The sequence below is a fragment of the Panthera onca genome, chromosome D1, assembly GCF_046562875.1.
Source record: "Panthera onca isolate mPanOnc1 chromosome D1, mPanOnc1 haplotype 2, whole genome shotgun sequence".
In the NCBI taxonomy this organism is placed as follows: domain Eukaryota; kingdom Metazoa; phylum Chordata; class Mammalia; order Carnivora; family Felidae; genus Panthera; species Panthera onca.
In genome coordinates this window covers 80,558,422-80,577,837 of record NC_138348.1, presented here as the reverse complement: position 1 = coordinate 80,577,837, position 19,416 = coordinate 80,558,422, and the positions used below count along the sequence as shown (strand labels likewise).

Here is a 19,416-nt window from a genome sequence, read left to right as displayed (position 1 = left end):
AGGGAGGGGTGTGTGTGTGTGTGTGTGTGTGTGTGTGTTTTCCTTTGTAAATAGAAAAGACCAAAACCCTAAATTCATAGGCCAAAGAATTGGCAATATAAGTTAAAGGTTTTTCCCTTGCTATATTTATTCATTCCCTGATTACATCATCCCTTGGACTAAAAACAAAAGAGTTTCAATCTAGGGCAGTGGTTCTCTCTGAGGGCACATTTTGAATATTTGTGTTTGGGGATACTAGAGGTAACAATGATTAGACACCACTGGCATTGGCAACTGTAGCACCTGTCATAATTACTTAAGAAGAGACATCCACATTCTCTATTATAACATCTCACACAAGTTTGCTGAACATATACATATTGAAATGAATGTTAGTTTACACATGCATTTTTTAAATTTCTTCTATATGTTTCTGTTCGTTAGTTATATTCAGTTTTAAAATTTGTGTTGGTAAGTAGGTCATATTCTATATAAATTTCATTTCAGGATAATAAAGTGAGTATTATAAACAGTGGCTATGAATGGGGACATTGACTCTGAAAGGTAACAACTATTAGTTAAAGGTCTTCATTTTCAAAAATTTCTTCTTAATAATTGGTAAGATACCACCTGCTTGCTAACCTAATAATGTCTCAGTGTATTTACTTTAAGACAAAGTCCTATGCATTAAAACACTTTTGTATTTATTGACTTTGTTAAGATAGGAGAGAGGTATAAATATTTGAAGAAACTTGATTTATTAAAATGTAATAATTTGAAAGCAAGTGGAAATAGACTAAGAACATCAATGCAGTACCTAACAGTGGTGAATTTCAATTTGTTGATGTTCGAAGGATCATTAAATAGGTATGATATCATCTTGAGATCATTGTTTAGGTTTGATGACTGAAACCTCTGAGAAATGCATCTGTGATCATTTTTTTTTCTTAAGTTACAGATTACTTGAAAAAACAAAAATGGACTAGACCAAATTTCCTGGGCAAATGTAGAAAGCATAATTATAGTTGTCTGTTTGAACGAATGAAACCTGAGGAATGTTTTCGATATGCCTGCCTATGCTTTATGTTTACTGAAGTAAAGATATCTATTTGTTAAATTAATGAGGTTGTAGCTTCACAGTTAATTCCAAAGAGTTCACTCAATGAAAAGCACTAAACATATTATAGAGACAGCAACAAGGGGTTTACTTCTTTGGCAAGCCAGCTTTTCCATTTTATTGAGAAATGAAGAAGAACATATGTTAGAGTAATTGAAAAAGCAAAATGCAATTTTTCTGCAAATATTTACAAACTATTATATGCATTTATATTTCAATTTCAGGGAATTACATTTGCATTTGGAAAGTGAAAATTTCCATTTTCACCATATACCCCATAATTTCATGACAATAGTACATATATTCTTCTGAAAATGAAACATTATTTTTCAATAGGTGAGCAAAATTGGTAGCAAGTCTTAAATGGAGCTAATGCAGCTGTTTCCAAAGAACATCTTCTGTCTCACTAAAAGTTATGCACACCATCTAAAACTTTCAATGGCTTCTTATTTCCTGTTGCATCAGGTCGACATTCCTCCCTAAAATGTTCTTAGTACATTTATACAAACCTATTTCCTATTTTTCTCAAAACATAATGTTTCAGAAACTGCTGTTGCTTATTCAATAACCGTGATCTCCTTTTTCCCTCCTAGCAGGTTTCTGCCCCCTTCCAGAATGAAAAGGGACAAATCACAAATATTAGTTATGTTAATCATATTTCCAATTCCAGTGAAGGCTGTGACTCAGTTTGATCAATTAAGGGGATTCTACTGTAGAAAATGTAACGAAATATTTCTTCACACTGAAGAAAAGGTAAATGGAAGAATCCACCCCTTTCCTGCTGGATAGAGTTGTATCTGAATGTGATGTTTTGAACTGTGGCAGAAACCAAATTATTTTCAAAAGAGCCAGCCTGAGGACCAAGTTCACATCTTAAGGGCAGAAGATAAAAAAGACTTCACACTGGAACTTGGTGCCGTAACTAAATCATTGTTTGCACAGCTTCTGTCCACTCCACATCGTGATTGCTAAGGAGGTGATTATTACGTGAGGTACTATATCCCCTTTATTTGTGCACCATTAAGAGTTGGGTTTTCTCTTTTTGTGCTTCCAAAAACATGGTAACAGATGAAATGTGTAATACAGTATTCATACTCATATCCATTATCATCTTGTTCCCTTTGCCTTGAATACTCTATGTTCTCCTTTAAGCTTATTCAAATTCTTGGTATATTCAAAAAATAACATGAAACTCACCTCCTGTATAATCTTATGGTTAATGTCATTATCTTCACTTTTCTTTCTGTGAATATGCCCAGCAATACACAATTTGGAACCAAATAAAACTATATTTTAGTGCTTAGCATTTGTTTTATAATGAAATTATACACTCTGCATTTATTGAGCATCTATAAAGTCAGACCCAGTGTTATACATGTTAGATTTAAAGCAGAATAGTAGTCTGTTCCTGTCCACAAACAGTTCAAGGTTAGAAGAAAAAAACAAATACAAACAAAAGTAATCTCTTTATCTATTTCTGCAAAGGCTGAAATACTGGTATGTATAAAAGGAAGTGGTAGCAGAAAAGAGACAGTAATCCGATCTATCTGGATGCAGTCAGAAACTGTGAGTTATGTCTAAAGGATGAGTTAAATCCACCAGCTTGACAAGGGTGTTTAAGGATTTTATAGTCAGAAAGGATAGGATGTGAGGTATGAAACAGTATGACACATTCAAGGACCTGAAGTTAATTTGTTTTGGTTGAAGAATAAACTACAAGAGGAAAAGGGCTCACAAATTAAACCGGAAAGGTAGGCAATGAATATATCATAAAATACTTATATTATGTATTTATTTTACAGTTAAATTGTGAGATCACTTATGTTTTCAGTGAACATATTCTAGAATTTCAAGATCATAGCAATTGAAACTTCTTATACTGTGGACCCATACGTTGCTTGAACTTGTCTGACAGTGCATATTGATTCCTGAGATAAATAGTATAGTTATTAAGTGCTATTTCATTTTTAAAATCATTTATTTATTACTTTTTTAACAATAGCACCCCAAACTGCAGTGATTATTGCAGGCATTCTACTTATTTATGGATTTGCTGTGTTGGTTATCGAGATAGAGCTGGAAAATCTAGCAAGTAAGTTTTAATACTATTTCCTCTTCGTTAGTGATAAAATTTTCTATTGTCAGAGCAAATCTCAAAGTTCTGTTTTGTATATCTACCTCCGTAAAGTTGTGTTTTACACTAGCTGGATATGTACCATAAAAATTCCCCAAACAGAAATCCACCAAAAAGTCTCTTTGGATAGAGTCACTTTATCTAAGTTTATGGATACACAGATTATTGCTAATCAACAATAAATATATATTTAACATTTCTTTCCTTAAAGCAGTATACTCAGTATCAGATAAAATTTTAATTCTAAATTTATTTTTTAAAAGTTACCTTTTCTATTCAAGAAAGAAAATTACGCATTGATAGTAAAATTCACTTTAACTAGATATCAAATTGTTGGTAAAAACGAAGAAAATAAAAATAATATTAAACCTTGTTTTATGTTCTTTTTAGAAATAACAATTATTTTTACTATTTTTTTATTATTGTTATTTTTTAGAAAGAGACAGTGCAAGTGGGGGAGGAACAGAGAGAGAGAGGGAGACAGAGCATCCCAAGCAGGCTTCGCACTGTCAGTACAGAGCCCAATGCAGGGCTCAAACCCATGAAACCATGAGATCATGACCTGAGCTGAAACCAAGAGTCAGATGCTTAACTGACTGAGCCACCCAGGTGCCCCATAAAAAGCAATTATTATTTTTTACATCACTGGGAACTAATAGCTGAATTTAAACTTACCAATGGTATTAGCAAAGACACAAAAGTAAACTTTGAGGACACACTCTCCATTTAAAGTTCACTGAAGAGGGAGAGAAAGCTTGAGATAATTCTCATCATGCTTTAGTAACACAGTGTAACCATAATTATGTTTCAGCTAAATTGGAGATAAGGATTTGGTAATTTTCTGTCTCCAAAAGAAATTCAGAGACAGTTTAAATGTGTATCACTAAGGACTATAAAATAATACAAAGTGTATCTAGAATCCATTGGAATAGTGTTGAACATGTGGGGACTATCACCAAATGTAATTATTTGTTTGCAGTGCTGATATTAAATATTGTCAGTTCAAAGTATTGGCAAAGCGTTCATTACCCTTATCATTACATAAATACCAGCAGCATTGTATTAGTAATTTCTTCCTCCCCTGTAACAACATATCACATAACTTTTATTTTAAATTTTGATTTTTTATTAAACTTTATACTCTATAATAGTGTTAAGAGTAGCAACATATCCCAAATGCCTTCTCCTAAATATCTGAATTTGAGACCAAGGTATGCCACAGAAGGCCACATAAACTCAATACCATCATAAATGCAATATGCTAGCACAGCTTAGCCTGTCTCCTGAGTACCGTAGGAAACAAATTGCACTTGGACCTACAAGAACTCTAGTGCCACTGAATTATAATTGTTAACATGTGTAAAAAATGTATGATTGGATCAGTTGTAAGAAGAAAAACAATAAAGTAAACAATCCTTTGGGAGAAGGAAAAATTTTATATGATTCAAGGGAACAAAAATACACAACGGGCTACAATTTTCATTTATTGTAAAATGCACAGCTATTTTCCCTGATGCTTTCCCAGCAGACTCTTCCTTCCTTTAATCTACATGCCCTTTGAAAAATGTCATACACATAGGATTTATTTTCCAAATACTAAAATAAAATAAAACAAAAACAAAAAACTAAATGCTGTATTTCCATGGAAAATATCAGAATATCTTTTTTTTTCCAAATGATGTCATACTAAAGTAGACATAAAAGTCCATTTTTAAAAACAAATATTTGTGAATATATCCATGGGGTGGCAAATACTGATGAACTAACTTCTCATCTACTTAAAAAAAGCTCAATATTTTGTATCTTGTGTTATCACTAAATGACCTCTTACATAATTTTAAATGCTACCATACATCAATAGTAAGAGTTTGTATTTTTGTTGAGACAAGCTTCTTCTTAATGATTGTATCTATTTCACTTTTACCAGTGTGTGTTTCTGTGGGGACAGGGGAGATATAGAAGTGCAAAAAAATATTTCACGAATGCAACATTAATCTTAATTTGGTGAGCAAATAATATTGAAGTAATACTATCATAACCGCTTTCATTCTTAAACCAGATTTTAACTTTCTGATCATGGAGTGTTTTATAACAATTCCCTTAACAGCTGTCAGTATAAATTAAATGAAAGAATATAATAATTCTATTAAATACATACTATTTAAAAGAGATATAAAACAAGAAAGGTTCCTGTGGTAATGGAAGGAGTATTACCGCAATTTTTCTTTTATATTTTTATAGCTTTGAGGTAGCCTAAGGATAAAATGTTGCTTCTAATGTTACCTTTCTTTTGATTTGTTTTACCAACATTTATTTCAAAGTTTAGATGATGACCAACCAAACATAAATCTACTTTTACTTAACACAATCTAAAATAAAAGGGATAATGTTTGCACAATTTGTATTTTCATTGTTGTAGAATATGTATTTTGAGCAAATCACTCTTCCTGTTATTTGCATCTATATTTTTAAACATTTCTGTTTATTGATATTAAATATGCTATATTTATTACTGAACATCAAAAACATATGTAAACCATACTTACATATAAATAGTTCATATACTAATTTAAATGATTTTATGACTTATTTGATTGTATAAACAAAATATGACTTTCAAGGGTGTTATTGGAGAAACTTAAAACAAATCTTTACAGTTTATTGATGTGTTACTGGAGATGTTATAAAAACAATGAATAACCCATGAAAGTACAGAATCTATAATCAATTCTAAACTTTATTGTAGTTTCACTTGAATACGTGGTTCATTAATGTGTACACTTCGTAGTACACAATAAAAATATTACATTATTTTATGCTGTGTTTTTCAGTGTCATATATTTTATATTATCACAATTACTTTAGTCCACAGAAGCACATGTCTAATGACTGGTATATGTTCTAAGTAAAAGAGTATTGCGCCTTGAAGCATGTGCCTCCTTTTTAGTTTGAAACCACTGAGCCTTTCCTGGAACACAGTAGACACTCAAGAAATCTTTGATGGAGTGAATGGCAGTAGCGAACATATTTGAAAAATTGCCATAAAAAAAATACACCAACCACTGATAATTGGACTGGGTTTTTCATAAAAATTACATTATAGAAAGTAGAAATTTAACTTCTGTGACATCTAGTTTTAATTTTAAAAGGTTCAGTAAGCATGTGATAATCAGCAGTATGAGATATTTCTTTCCTTTCTGGAAGAATTAACACTTGGTTGAGACAGAAGACAGAGAAAAGCCACAGGACAATTAAAAGTACAATGTGAGTTGCTATTACAAAATGGCACAACTATTAACTAAATGTAATGTGATTTTTATATCCAAAACTGCATTATGCTTTTAAGCAATCATTTTAGAAAACTAGATACTTAACGCCAATCACAATTTCATAATTCAAAGCACTTTTAGCTCCTATTTTAATATTATTTCACTGAATAAACTCCATGATAACAATTTTTCCCAAACTGGATTCCACTTTATTAATTCACTATGCATATGGACTGGTTTCAGAACCAAGGGATTTTTTTTTCTATCCATGTTAAAGAAATTATGTTTCAGAAATGTAGAATTTTTTGAGTTCTGGAACTGGTATATACTTTTAACATCCATCCCAATCATTTATTTCACTACAGAAAGTTCCCTCACATCTCCTTCATACTCACTCCAAGACCCTTATAGACCACTGTTGCTCTGATTTTATCACCTTTGATAGTTTAGCTAGAGTTTTCAACTTCATGTAAGCGGAATTACACAATATGTACTATTGTGTCTCATTTCTTTTTCTCATTTGTTAAATGTGTTTTGACGTTTGTGTGATTATATCATAATTTCCTAATTTTTAAAAATAGAATTCATCAGGGAAACCATCTTAGCCTAAAGTTTTCTTTATGGAAATGTTCTGATAACAAATTCAATTTCTTTCATAGATATAGAACTATTTGGATATCCTATTTTTTCTTGTGCCAATTTTGATAATCATGTTTCTCAAGGAATTTGTCAACTTTATCTATACTGCAGATAATTACAACAAATTTAATCTCTAAAGTCGGTTTTTTTCAGAAATACTTAAAAGTTCTTCAGTGTGAAATTCAAGTGTTTAAATAAGAGCAATTATTTGGGTAAATAATAGTTATTTTAGAATTCAAAAAGTAAAAATTATAAATGGAAATTACTCATAGGGTAAATATTTAATACTTGCAGTTTATATATTGCAGTTTATATATATATATATATATATATATATATATATATGTATATGTATATATATATAGCAGTAAAATATATATTAGTTATATATATTGGTTTGCAGTTAAAAGTTATCTGATATTAAGCTTAAGGTTGGGTATTTTCCAGCTTTTCTTAGTTATAATTTCTGCTGTAGTAACATAAACATGCAAAAAAATATCCTTTTTTAAAATCTCCCTTAATCCATATAATATGTGCAAAATTCCACTAATTTGCTCTTTCTATATAACTGCAGATTTTTTTCCCTTTTAAGGTAAACGGTTACCCTAGTTTTATGGACTGTGGCATTTTCAGTTTATGCATAATTTAATGATACTGTAAATTCTAATCCTAATCACTCTCATCAATTTGCTTTCCAGAATGAAATACGAGTAGAGTTTATATAAAGTCAAAAATGTATCTGTTTAGAGGCAGACAGGCTAGATTCAAGCATCTATCTGCAGCCAACTAGTAGTGTGACTTTAGGTACATAGTTTACACTCTTTCAGCTTTGGTTTTATAATTAAAATACCAAGTTATTGGTTGTCATGATGATTCGATGAGATCATGAATATAACCCTGAAGAATTAGCTTACCATACTACCTGACACATTGTGCACTCTAAGCCTTGCTGCCTACAGTGTAGTTCAAAGCCACCAACATCAACATCTCCTCTGAATCTGCAGAATGTCAGCTACCATCATAAACTTAACAAGTCAGCATCTGCCTTTTAACAAGTTTCTAGATAACCTGTATGCTCATTCCAGTTTCAGTATCAGTTTGTAAAGTAATATTAGTACTATGAGAGTATTATAAAAGTACTCTTAATTTGTACTGACATTGCTCTGGCCATTTGAGCAAATTCTCTAGGCTAATTATATTAATATTTAAGTCTGACAGTAAGAGGTACACATAATATCTGAGTGATACCCAGTAGGGTAAGTTTGAAAAAAAAATATTCTAAAACCATTGATATCATTTGATTTGAATATTCAAAATACATTTAATTAAAAAAAAAACATGACCACCTGTCTTATAAGGCATCTCCTATATATGAGAATGGAATACTTGTTTTTACTTAGAAGCATAGATATAATGATCTTATTATTATATATTTGCTTATCTTTTGAGCCATCTATTTTTGTATCTGCATGCATATGGAGATATATGGAGGTAGCTCTGTCAAATGCTGGACATGGTTCGATCCGGACAGAGGTGTGACAGGATTCAGGGCAGGCTATCCCAAAATGTGTCACTATGGCATATGGATTATTTTGAGCTGAAGACAATTTAGCCTCAACAGACTTAATAAGAGCATTTTACTACCCCTTAATTGCCTAAAAGAATTTAGGTAGGGATCTTGTACCAAGAAGACAGCTATTTCCAAATATACTTTTTTTTTTTTTTTTTTTTGGTAACTTAAGACTTCTCTGCATGGAATGGCAAATACTTATTTGCCAACATTTTATCTTCTTGTGAATTGTCTTCCTTCCTTTGAAGTCTTAGACCCCTAACCTCTTCTATTTGGCTCAAGACGGCATATAAACCTCAACTGTCTGCCTATCAGAAAGCTCCTCATGTTTTCATGGGGTTCCTTTGTTTTTCTTCTGTTAATCTGTTATATGTCAATTTAATTATTCAGATCAGCCAAATAAAATAAAAGGGAAGAGTAGAAAAGTTTTCCTCTCCTGAAGAGGCTCAGGGTGTTTTCTTCACTTTCTTCTTCTCTTTACTTTTCCATATTGCTTTCATTTTATTAATAAAAAGAAACTACTTAAAATTAGTTTCAAAAACAAAATCATTACTCTTGAAGTTGTTTTTTTTTTTTTTTTTAAAGCCACTTAAAATGTAATCCAAAACTCCCTTTGCATGAAAATCTCCTTCAGAAAAGAAAGGGGAAGACCTGGGTAAAAAGAGGAAGATGAGAAGATTCATCACCAGTAAACCAGATAGTCAGTGATAGAAGATGGATTTTGGAGTTACAACAAGTTGAAGTTATTAGGGGAAATATATTGCCTGAAACACAGCCAGGGAAACTCTTGACAGAGCAATTTTCGTGCCAATAGGGACTAAGTGGTCATCAGGAAGTCAGCTCACCAGCAGTGTGGGGGAGATTGAGCCTGAAGAGAGAAGCCACTGAGGCTGGCTGGCAGCTCAGACCTCATTATTAGAAGAGGGAGATCTGTCCCCTACACCTGAGGAAGTTAAGTGGCTAATTAAATCTTCTCCTGCTGATGCTAGGAAGCAAGCCTGAGGGATCAGCTTTAACCCCATTGCACTGCTGTAAGCAGTAACACTGGTATGATCAGGGATCTTAAAATTGCTACCAAAAGCAAGGGATGCTGGTGAAGTTTAAATGTTTAGCAGAGTAATTCCTAGAAGACAAGTAAAACTAAAGGACAAGAAATTAGTATTTATAAAACAGGCTATTTTCAAGGTATCTAATTTTTTTCCTAAATAATAACAATCAATTTATGGACTTTTAAAACACATATTTACTAAGTGTATCTGATATATACCAGGTACTAATGCAAGGTGCTGAGGATGAATACATAAAAACATGCAGTACTTGTTCTCTAGCAGTTTATAGTCCAGCAGGAGTGATCGATTTGTAAACTAATAATCGTAGTACAATACAATCACAAAGATATTTATAATACAACATTGGAGGGATTTAAGCACACTGTGGTATCAAGGCATTCACCAACTTAACAAAACATAGGCAACTTCCAGGGGAAAAATTAAGGAGAATATATTTGACCTTGACTTATAGACTCTCTTTTTAGTGTATCCTCTGTCCACTATTTGTTTTTCACCCCCACTTAAATATCACCTGACCTTTATCTGCCCCATTATCCTAACCCCAGTTTATAGCTAGGTGATAAAAATTCCAGTGAAATTTCAGATGGCTCTACATTAGCAAATTAGCCAGAAGGAGAGGTATATTTATATTTCAAGATTCAATCTGGAGCGGGGTTAGTGGAAGGAAGCCCTCATTTTCTAAAGGATCAACTCTGAAAAGCTCAATTTTCTAAAAAATGATTCCTCACTGATGACCTTCTACTAAGTTTGGCAATAATCCTCAACCATATCAACTTCCTAGACATGCTTTCAAATTAGGGTAAGAATGAATTGTTGCCAACAACCGTGAATAATGGTTCCCTTCCTAAGGAAGGGAAATGGAATTATCTGCTGGAATTATGGCTAATGCAAGGTAAGAATCCATGAGACTTCCTCTTTTATTCACTAAAGGTCACTCTTTCTTAGGGATATCTGACATTTTAAAAATTGTATTCAACTTTTGGAACTCTAAAGCCCTAAGCCTTTTTGCAATTAATTTTCTACTTCTTCAACCAAAATATACTCAATCCTATTATGTGCTAATTTATTTTATGTAACCTCTAATAGATTTTCCTGCCTTATTTTCACATACTTCTGATTTACTCATTCAAAGTATTCTTTCTAAAGGTCAAAATTGACTATGTAAATTACTTCAGTAAAATTCTTCTAAGGCTTGGGGGATTTCTGGGGAAGATGGCAGAGGATGAAAACCCTAGGCTCACCTGGTCCCATGGATACAATTAGATAACACTCCCATCAGTGTAAGTAAACCAGAAAATGACCTGAAAACTGGAAGAATAAACTCCACAACTAAATGTAGAGAAAAGGCCACATCCGAGGGAGTAGAAAGGGTAGACATACAGTCAGGAACTAAGTAGGCTCAAGGGACTGTCAGTGGAAAGGTGGGGCCCTGTGGGCAAGGAAAGGGGAGAAAAACAAATGCCCAAACTGGGAGACCAGATGGGGAAGATGAAGCCCACAACATCTGGCTTTGATAAACAGAAGGGTCAAATTGCATGAGTTCTTACAACCAGTGGGACTTAAAACCTGGAATTAAAAAAAAAAAATCAGTTGGCTTTGCTCTAGGAGAGCTGGGAGGATGAGAGGGAACTGAGTTCCTGCCCTTAAATAGATAGCACAATAAAAAGCCCAGTGAGATATAGCATAGAAGCAGCAGTTTGAAAGGCACCTGAGGCATATGGGAGGGAGAGAACTATTTACTAATCTCAGAGCATATCCCATAAGGACAGAAATCACTGGGGAACTCCTCCAAGAACAAAGGAACTGGCAGGCACCATTTCCCTCCTCAGCCCCCTAGCCACTTTCAGGACGCCCTACCTAACTTGCTAGCACTACCATCCTCTCCACCACACCTACTGCTGTGCATCCACCAATCCACACATCTTGATAGTCTGCCACAGTCCCAAAATTTCAGGGCCCCTCACAGAGGGGACCAGGAGTGGAAAAAGCTTGCTAGTACAGATACCCTACTACCCCACCCTCATACTGTACTTTGGAAGATCCATTCTATCCAATAAACTCTGGGCCAGAGCCCAAACAAGGTGGTGCCACAGCCTGACAATATACAAGCTTCCTCTACAGTGGCCAGCACTGCTCCAAAGTCACTACTACCCTGGAGAGAGGGAAAGATAACCACATATATGAATCAGATGGAGGCCCCAGCAGTGGGCTGGAGGCAGACAGCTAGTCTGATTGCAGGACCTGCCCACCAACTAAAGCTTCTAAAGCTTCAGGTGCGGGTGCCTGAGTGGCTCAGTCAGTTAAGCATCCGACTTCTGCTCAGGTCATGATCTCGCGGTTCGTGAGTTGGAGCCCCACATCAAGATCTGTGCTGAAAGCTCAGAGCCAGAGCCTGCTTCAGATTCTGTGCCTCCCTCTCTCTTTGCTCCTCCCCTGCTCATACTCTGTCTCTCTCCATCTCTCATAAGTAAATAAATGTTAAAAAAAAAAAGGACACTAGATGGAATATAGCAGGCTAAATGCAGCAAAAGAAAGAATCAGCACCCTAGAGGAAAGAGTAAGGGAATGTAATCAAGCTAAGCAGGTGAGATAAAAAAAAATTATCTGAAACAAGAATAGACTTAGGGAAGTCAGGGACACCATCAAACGTAATATCATTTGCATTATAGGATTCCCAGAAGGAGAAGAGGAAAGAAAAGAGGGTAGAAAATGTAATTGAAGAAATAATAGCTGAAAACGTCCCAAGTCTGGGGAAGGAAACAGAAATCCAGACCCAGAAGGCACAGAGATCCCCCAACAAAATCAATCGAAGGAGGACCACAACAAGACACATAGCAATTAAAATAGCAAAAAGTAGTGACAGAGAATTTTTTAAAACAGTAATAGAAAATAAATCAATTACATACAAGGGAAACCCCATAAAGTTACCAGAGGAATTTTTAGCAGAAACTTTGCAGGCCAGAAGATAGTGGCATAATATATTCAAATGCTGAAAGGAAAAAAATCTTCAACCAAGAATATTCTATCCATCAAGGCTATCATTCAGAATAGGAGAGATGGTTTCTCAGAGAAACAAATTTAAAGGAATTCATGACTACTTTTTTTAATGTTTACTTATTTTTGACAGAGAGAGAGCATGAGCAGAGGAGGGGTAGAGAGAGAGGGAGACAGAGTATCCGAAGCAGGTTCTGCGCTGACAGCAGTGAGCCCGATACCAGGCTCCAACTCATGAACCATTATATATCATGACCTGAACCAAAGTCGGATGCTCACCAACTGAACCAGCCAGGCACCCCAGAAATTCATGACTATTAAACCAACTTCATAAGAATGCTACAGGAGACTCTGAGTGGAAAGATCATAGGCAACGGTAAGGAAAGTAGGAAGCACAAAAGCAATGAAAATAAATATATTTGTAAAAATCAATCAAGGGGTTCACAAAATAAAAGGATATAAAGTATGACATGATATACCTAAAACACAGGGAGCAGAGAAGTAAAAAATGGGTTCAAACTTATGTGACCATCAACTTAATATAGACTACTATATACAGATGATGGTAACCACAAATCAAAAACCAGTAATAGATACACAAAGACTAAAGAAAAAAGAATCCAAATATATCACTAAAGAAAACCAACTAATCATGAGAGAAAAGAGCAAGAAAAGAAAGGAACAGAGAAAAACTACAAAGCAATCATAAAACCACTAACAAATTGACAATAAATATGTACCTATCAATAATTACTTTGAAAATAAACAGAATAAACACTCTAATCAAAAGACATAGGGTGACAGGATGGATAAACAAACAAGACCTATCTATATGCTGCCTACAAAACACTCATTTTAGACCTAAAGACACAGGCAGATTGAAAATGAAGGGATAGAAAAGCATTAACATGTAAATAGACGTCAAAAAAAAAGTTGGAGTAGCAATACTTATATCATAAAATAGACTTTAAAACAAAGACTGTAACAAGAGAGAAAGAAAGATACTATAAAGTCATTGAGGGGACACTCCAGCAAGAAAATATAACAACTGTAAATAATTTATGCACCCAACATACAAGCACTTAGATACATGAAACATTTAATCACAATATAAAAGGTGTAATTGATACTAATACGATAATAGTATGAGACCAACACCCTACTTATATCAATGGAGAGATCATCCAAACAGAAAATCAAGAACGAAACAGTGGCTTTGAATGACACATTGGGCCAAATGGATTTAACAGATATATTCAGATATTTATTTATTCATATAAAACAAGTCTCAACAAATTCAAAAAAGATCAAAGTCAGTCCACACATCTTTTGTGACCACAATGCTATGAAACTAAAAATTAACACAAGAAAGAAATCTGGAAAGAATTCAAATACATGCAGGTCAAATAACATGTTACTAAACGATTAATGGACCAACCAAGAAATCAAAGAGGAAATTAAAAAATACATGGAGACAAATAAAAATGAAAACACAAAGTTCCAAATCTTTAGGATCCATCAGAATCTGTTCTAAGAAGGAAGTTTATAGCAATACAGGCCAACTGCAAGAAGAAAGAAAATTTCAAATAAACACTCTGATCTTACATCTAAAGACCTTACTCCAAAACTCAAAACCAGTAGAAGGAAGGAAATAATAAAGATTAGAGGTGAAAAAAATAAATAAAACAAAAAACAAACAAACAAACAAACAAACAAATAGGACAGATCAAGAACAAGGATCTGGTTCTTTGAAATGTTCAACATAATAGATAAACCTTTAGCCAGATTCATTAAAAAAAAAAAAAAAAAAAAAAGCCAGAGAGACAGAGAGAGAAAGAGGACTCAAATAAACAAAATCAGAAATGATAAAGGAGAAATAACAGCTGACACCACAGAAATGCAAGGTAGTAAGAGAATATTATGAAAAAATTATATGCCAAAGCATTGGACAACCTTAAGAAATGGATTAATTTTTAAAAACATATAACTTCCCAAAATCTAATCAGGAAGAAATAGAAAATTTGAACAAACCAATTATCAGCAATGAAATTTAGTCAGTAATCAAAACAAAAACAAAAACAAAATTAAAAAAAATATATATACAAAAACAAAAACTCCCAATAAACAAAAGTCCAGGACTAGATGGCTTCCTTGGTGAACTGCACCACATGTAAAGAAGATTTAATACCTTTTCTTCTCAAACTAGTCCAAAAAATAGAAAAGAAAGGAAAATTTCCAAATTAATCCTAAGAGGCTAGCATTACCTTGATGCTAAAACCAGATAAAGAGATCACAAAAAGAGAGACAGAGACAGAGACACAGAGAGAGAACTACAGGCCAATATCTCTGATGAATATAGATGCAAAATTCCTCAAAAAAAATACTAGTTAACTAGGGGCACCTGGGTGGCTCAGTCAGTTGAGTGCCCGACTCTTGATTTTTGGCTCATATCATTACCCTGTGTCAGGCTCTATGCTGAATGTGGAACCTACTTATGATTCTCTCTCTTTTTCCCTCTGCCCCACTCCCCAAGTCGTGCTCTCGCTCTCTAAAGAAAATAAAAATTAAAAATTAAAATTAAAAAAAGTAAAAAAAAAAAATTACTAGCTAACTGAATCCAACAATACATTAAAAAAATCATTCACCAGGATCAAGTGGGATTTATTCCTGTGTTGCAAGGGTGGCTCAATATTTGCAAATCAATCAACGTGATACATCACATCAATAAGAGAAAGGATAAAAAACTTTTGATCATTTCAATAGATGTAGAAAAAGCACTTGACAAAGTTCAACATGAATTCAGGATTGAAAGCTTCAAAAAAGTAGATTTAGAAGGAACATGCCTCAACATAATAAAAGCTCTATATGAAAAACCCACATCATGCTCAATGGTGAAAAACTGAAAACGTTCCCCAGAAGATCTGACTACTTTTATTCAACATAGTACTGGAAGTCCTAGCCACAGCTATCAGACAAGAGAAAAGAATAAAAAAAAAAAAAAAACATTCGAATCGGTAAGATCCAGAACTAATAAATGAATTCAGTATGGTTGCAGAAGACAAAATCAATGTACAGAAATTGATTTCATTTCTCTACACTATTAATGAAGCAGCAGATAAGAAAGCAATCCCATTTACAATTAAACCAAAAATAATAAAATACCTAGGAATAAACTTAGCCAAGAAGGTGAAAACTATAAAGCATTGATGAAAGAAATTGAAGATTACATAAACAAATGGAAAAATATTCCATGCTCAGGGACTGGAAGAAGTAATATTGTTAAAATTTTCATACTCTCCAAAGCAAGCTATAGATTTAATGCAATCCCTATGAAAATACCAACAGAAGTAGAATAAATAATCCTAAAATTTGTATGGAACCACAAAAGACCCTGAACAGCCAAAATAATCTTGTAGAAGAAAAAAAAAAAAAGCTGTTGGAGAAACTGTACAGCAACATGCCAAGAATGAAACTGGATCACTTTCTTACAGCATACACAAGCATAAACTCAAAATGGATTAAGGACCTAAATGTGAGGAGTGAAATCATAAAAATCCCAGAGGAGAGCACAGGCAGTAATTCAATTTCTCTGACATCAGCTGTAGCAATATTTGCCTAGATATGTCTTCTGAGGCAAGGGAAATAAAAACAAAAATAAACTATTAAGACCACATCAAAATAAAAAGCCTCTGCACAGCGAAGGAGGCAATCAACAAAACTAAAAGACAACTTACTGGATGGGAGAAGCTATTTGCAAATGACATAGCTGATAAAGGGTTAGTATCCAAAATATATAAAGAACTTATACAGCTCACCTAAAAAAGAAATAATCCAATTAAAAATGGGCAGAAGACATGAACAGACATTTCTTCAAAGAAGACATCCAGATGGCCAAAAGACACATGAAAAGATGCGCATCATCATCATCATCAGGCAAATGCAAATCAAAACCACAAAAATATCACCTCACACCTATTGGAATGGCTACAATCAACAACACAAGAAACAAATGTTGGCAAGGATGTAGAGAAATGGGAACAGTTGTGCACTGTTGGTGGGAAGGCAAACTGGTATAATCACTGTGGGAAACAGTATGGAGTTCCCTCAAAAAGTTAAAAATAGAATTACCCTGTTATCTAGTCATCACACTGTTGGGTATTTATCCAAAAAAATTCAAAAACACTAATTTGAAAGGATATATGCACCACTATGTTTATTGCAGCATTATTTATAATAGCCAAATTATGGAAGCAACCCAAGTGTCCATCAGTAAATGAATAGATAGGGGTGCCTGGGTGGCTCAGTGGATTAAGCCAACTCTTGCTTTTGGCTCAGGTCATGATCTCATGGTTTCGTGAGTTTGAGCCCTGCATAAGATTCTCTATATCCCTGCTTGGGATTCTCTCTCTCTCTCTCTCTCTCTCTCTCTCTCTCTTTCTGTCTCTGCCCTTTCCCCACTTATGCTGTCTCTGTCTCCCTCAAACTAAATAAATAAACTTAAAAAATAAAAATAGGTGGATAGATAGATATAGAGGAGGTTGGTAAATGGAATATTATTCAGTCATAAGAAAGAATGAAATCTTGCCATTCACAATGGCAAGAGCTACAGAGTATAATGCTGAGTAAAATAAGTCAGCCAGAGAAAGACAAATACCATATGATTTCACTTACATGTGGTATTTAAGAAACAAAACAAATGAGCAAAGGGGAAAAAAGAGAGAGTGGCAAATCAAGAAACAGACTCTTAAAAATAGAAAACAGCCTGATGGTTACCAGGGGGGAAACGTATGGGGGGATGGGTGAAATATGTGATAGGGATGAAGGAGTGTACTTGTAATGAGCACCAGGTGTTGTATGGAAGTGTTGAATCACTGTATGTTAACTATACAGCAATGAAAATTTTAAAAACTTAATAAAATAAAAAAATATATTCTTGCAAGCTCTCAATGGCTTTCAAGTTGAAATCCCTAGTTTCCTAGGAGCTTTGAGACCCAGCCTGTCTCTCTCCCCTGATTCACCCACTTTGCTCAAGGCATGTATCCCCTAATGTCTCTGAATAGACTACATCATCTGGTGCTCTAGTATTTTTAAACAAACTTTTGTCTAGATGTATATCCCCCCCACTCCAGCCCATTTAGGCACTGAACTCATCTAAGCTCTATCCACTCATTTTTTACGTCTGACGTTTTTCATGATTCTTTTCTCTCATCACATCCTAGGCATACCCTTTCATAATATTTATTTCACTATATTGCAAGTGTTGGTTAACTTGTATTTTTTCCTTGTAAGATATCTATAGTTTAGTACTAGCAGAAAATATATGTACAACAGAAATTGTGTAAATATTTAATAAATTAATGAAGGAGTCACAGAACTTTTGAGCTAGACTTTATATTAAGAAATTAGAGATCATGTAAAGATCCTCATTTTACAGAAGTACCAATTGAAGTTTTAACATGGTTCTCCAAATGTGATCTAATCAACTTTCCTTGAATTCTAAAACTTAATTTTAATTTTCCACTTTTGAATACTCTAAAATATCTCCTTCCTATGCCACTCTTTCTTCGTGTATGTGGCACCTTCCTACCTTCCTCTTTATATGTATCTCTTCTATATTTGTGTATTCAATGGTCAAGATGACACTTAAGCCAATCTTCCTATTCTCAGTCTTGTAAAGATTTCAGCTTTTGTTTATTCCACATCGATTGTCTGCTTCCCTAGCATATCTTTTTGCATTGGCAGAACTGCCAATACTTATTTTAAGAGAACAATAACTCTTTAAAGAAAGCAAAATAAAAATAGGGGGCTACCTAGAGCTGTATTAGCATCTGGTCACCATGATAATGCTTACAAATTTTTTAAAAGGATGGGTTTTAAGTATTAAGCTTAAAATCTATAGAAAGACTTCTAAGTAATTTTCCTCTTGTGAAGTTCCAAATATATGAAAATGTTTGGGTGTTGGCTGGGGCCCTTGGTGAAGCAAAGGCTAAGATAAAATTAGATATGCAAGTGATTTACTGAGAAAATGCCTATGATAGAAAATGGAATGAGGTAGGAAGGCTAAGGGACCTGGCAGAGTACCACATGGGTCTGATATTTGTGAAGAAGAAAGAGAAGAAAGTGACTTTGGATGGAAGATCTTAAGCCACAGGGCAGTTGGATAAAAATGTGGCCAGGCCAATAGGAAGTCCTTGAGTCACAGTCACCATCAGAAGAGCCCCATGCCTGGGAGGAACAGAGCTGCCTTATTATTCCTGCTGTGCTTAGTGACTGGATGGGAACAGCCTGTGGGAACTGAAGAATCAGCTTAAATGTGATGATGTATTTCAGAGTGCAAGAGCTAAGGTCATCAGCCAATTAGGTTTCCATAGTAAGATCTGCAAAGCACATGTTCCTGGCTGCCACAGTATGTTTTACATTGCATGGCTTAGGTCACTGGGAAATTTATTTGGTGCAACATTAATTAGCATCTCATTCATATTTGGAAGTTATTTTATCTGTTGAAGGTAGGTTTTGTTTTTTGTTTTGATATGTTTCAAAAAAAAAAAAAGTTGCAGCTAGAAAGAATAGACAATTTTCACATGCATTCAATGGAGAAAATCTTGTTTTGTCCCTTTAGTCATACCCTCGCTAACATGACAGGT

The 19,416-nt window shown here is 34.1% G+C and overlaps 1 protein-coding gene across 2 annotated transcripts in view; it reads right to left on the bottom strand.

The window, feature by feature from the left end:
* The window catches only part of CNTN5 (contactin 5), a 1,365,947-nt gene that overhangs the window by 1,301,031 nt on the left and 45,500 nt on the right, over positions 1-19,416 (bottom strand). The gene's annotated exons all lie outside the window — the stretch shown is intronic.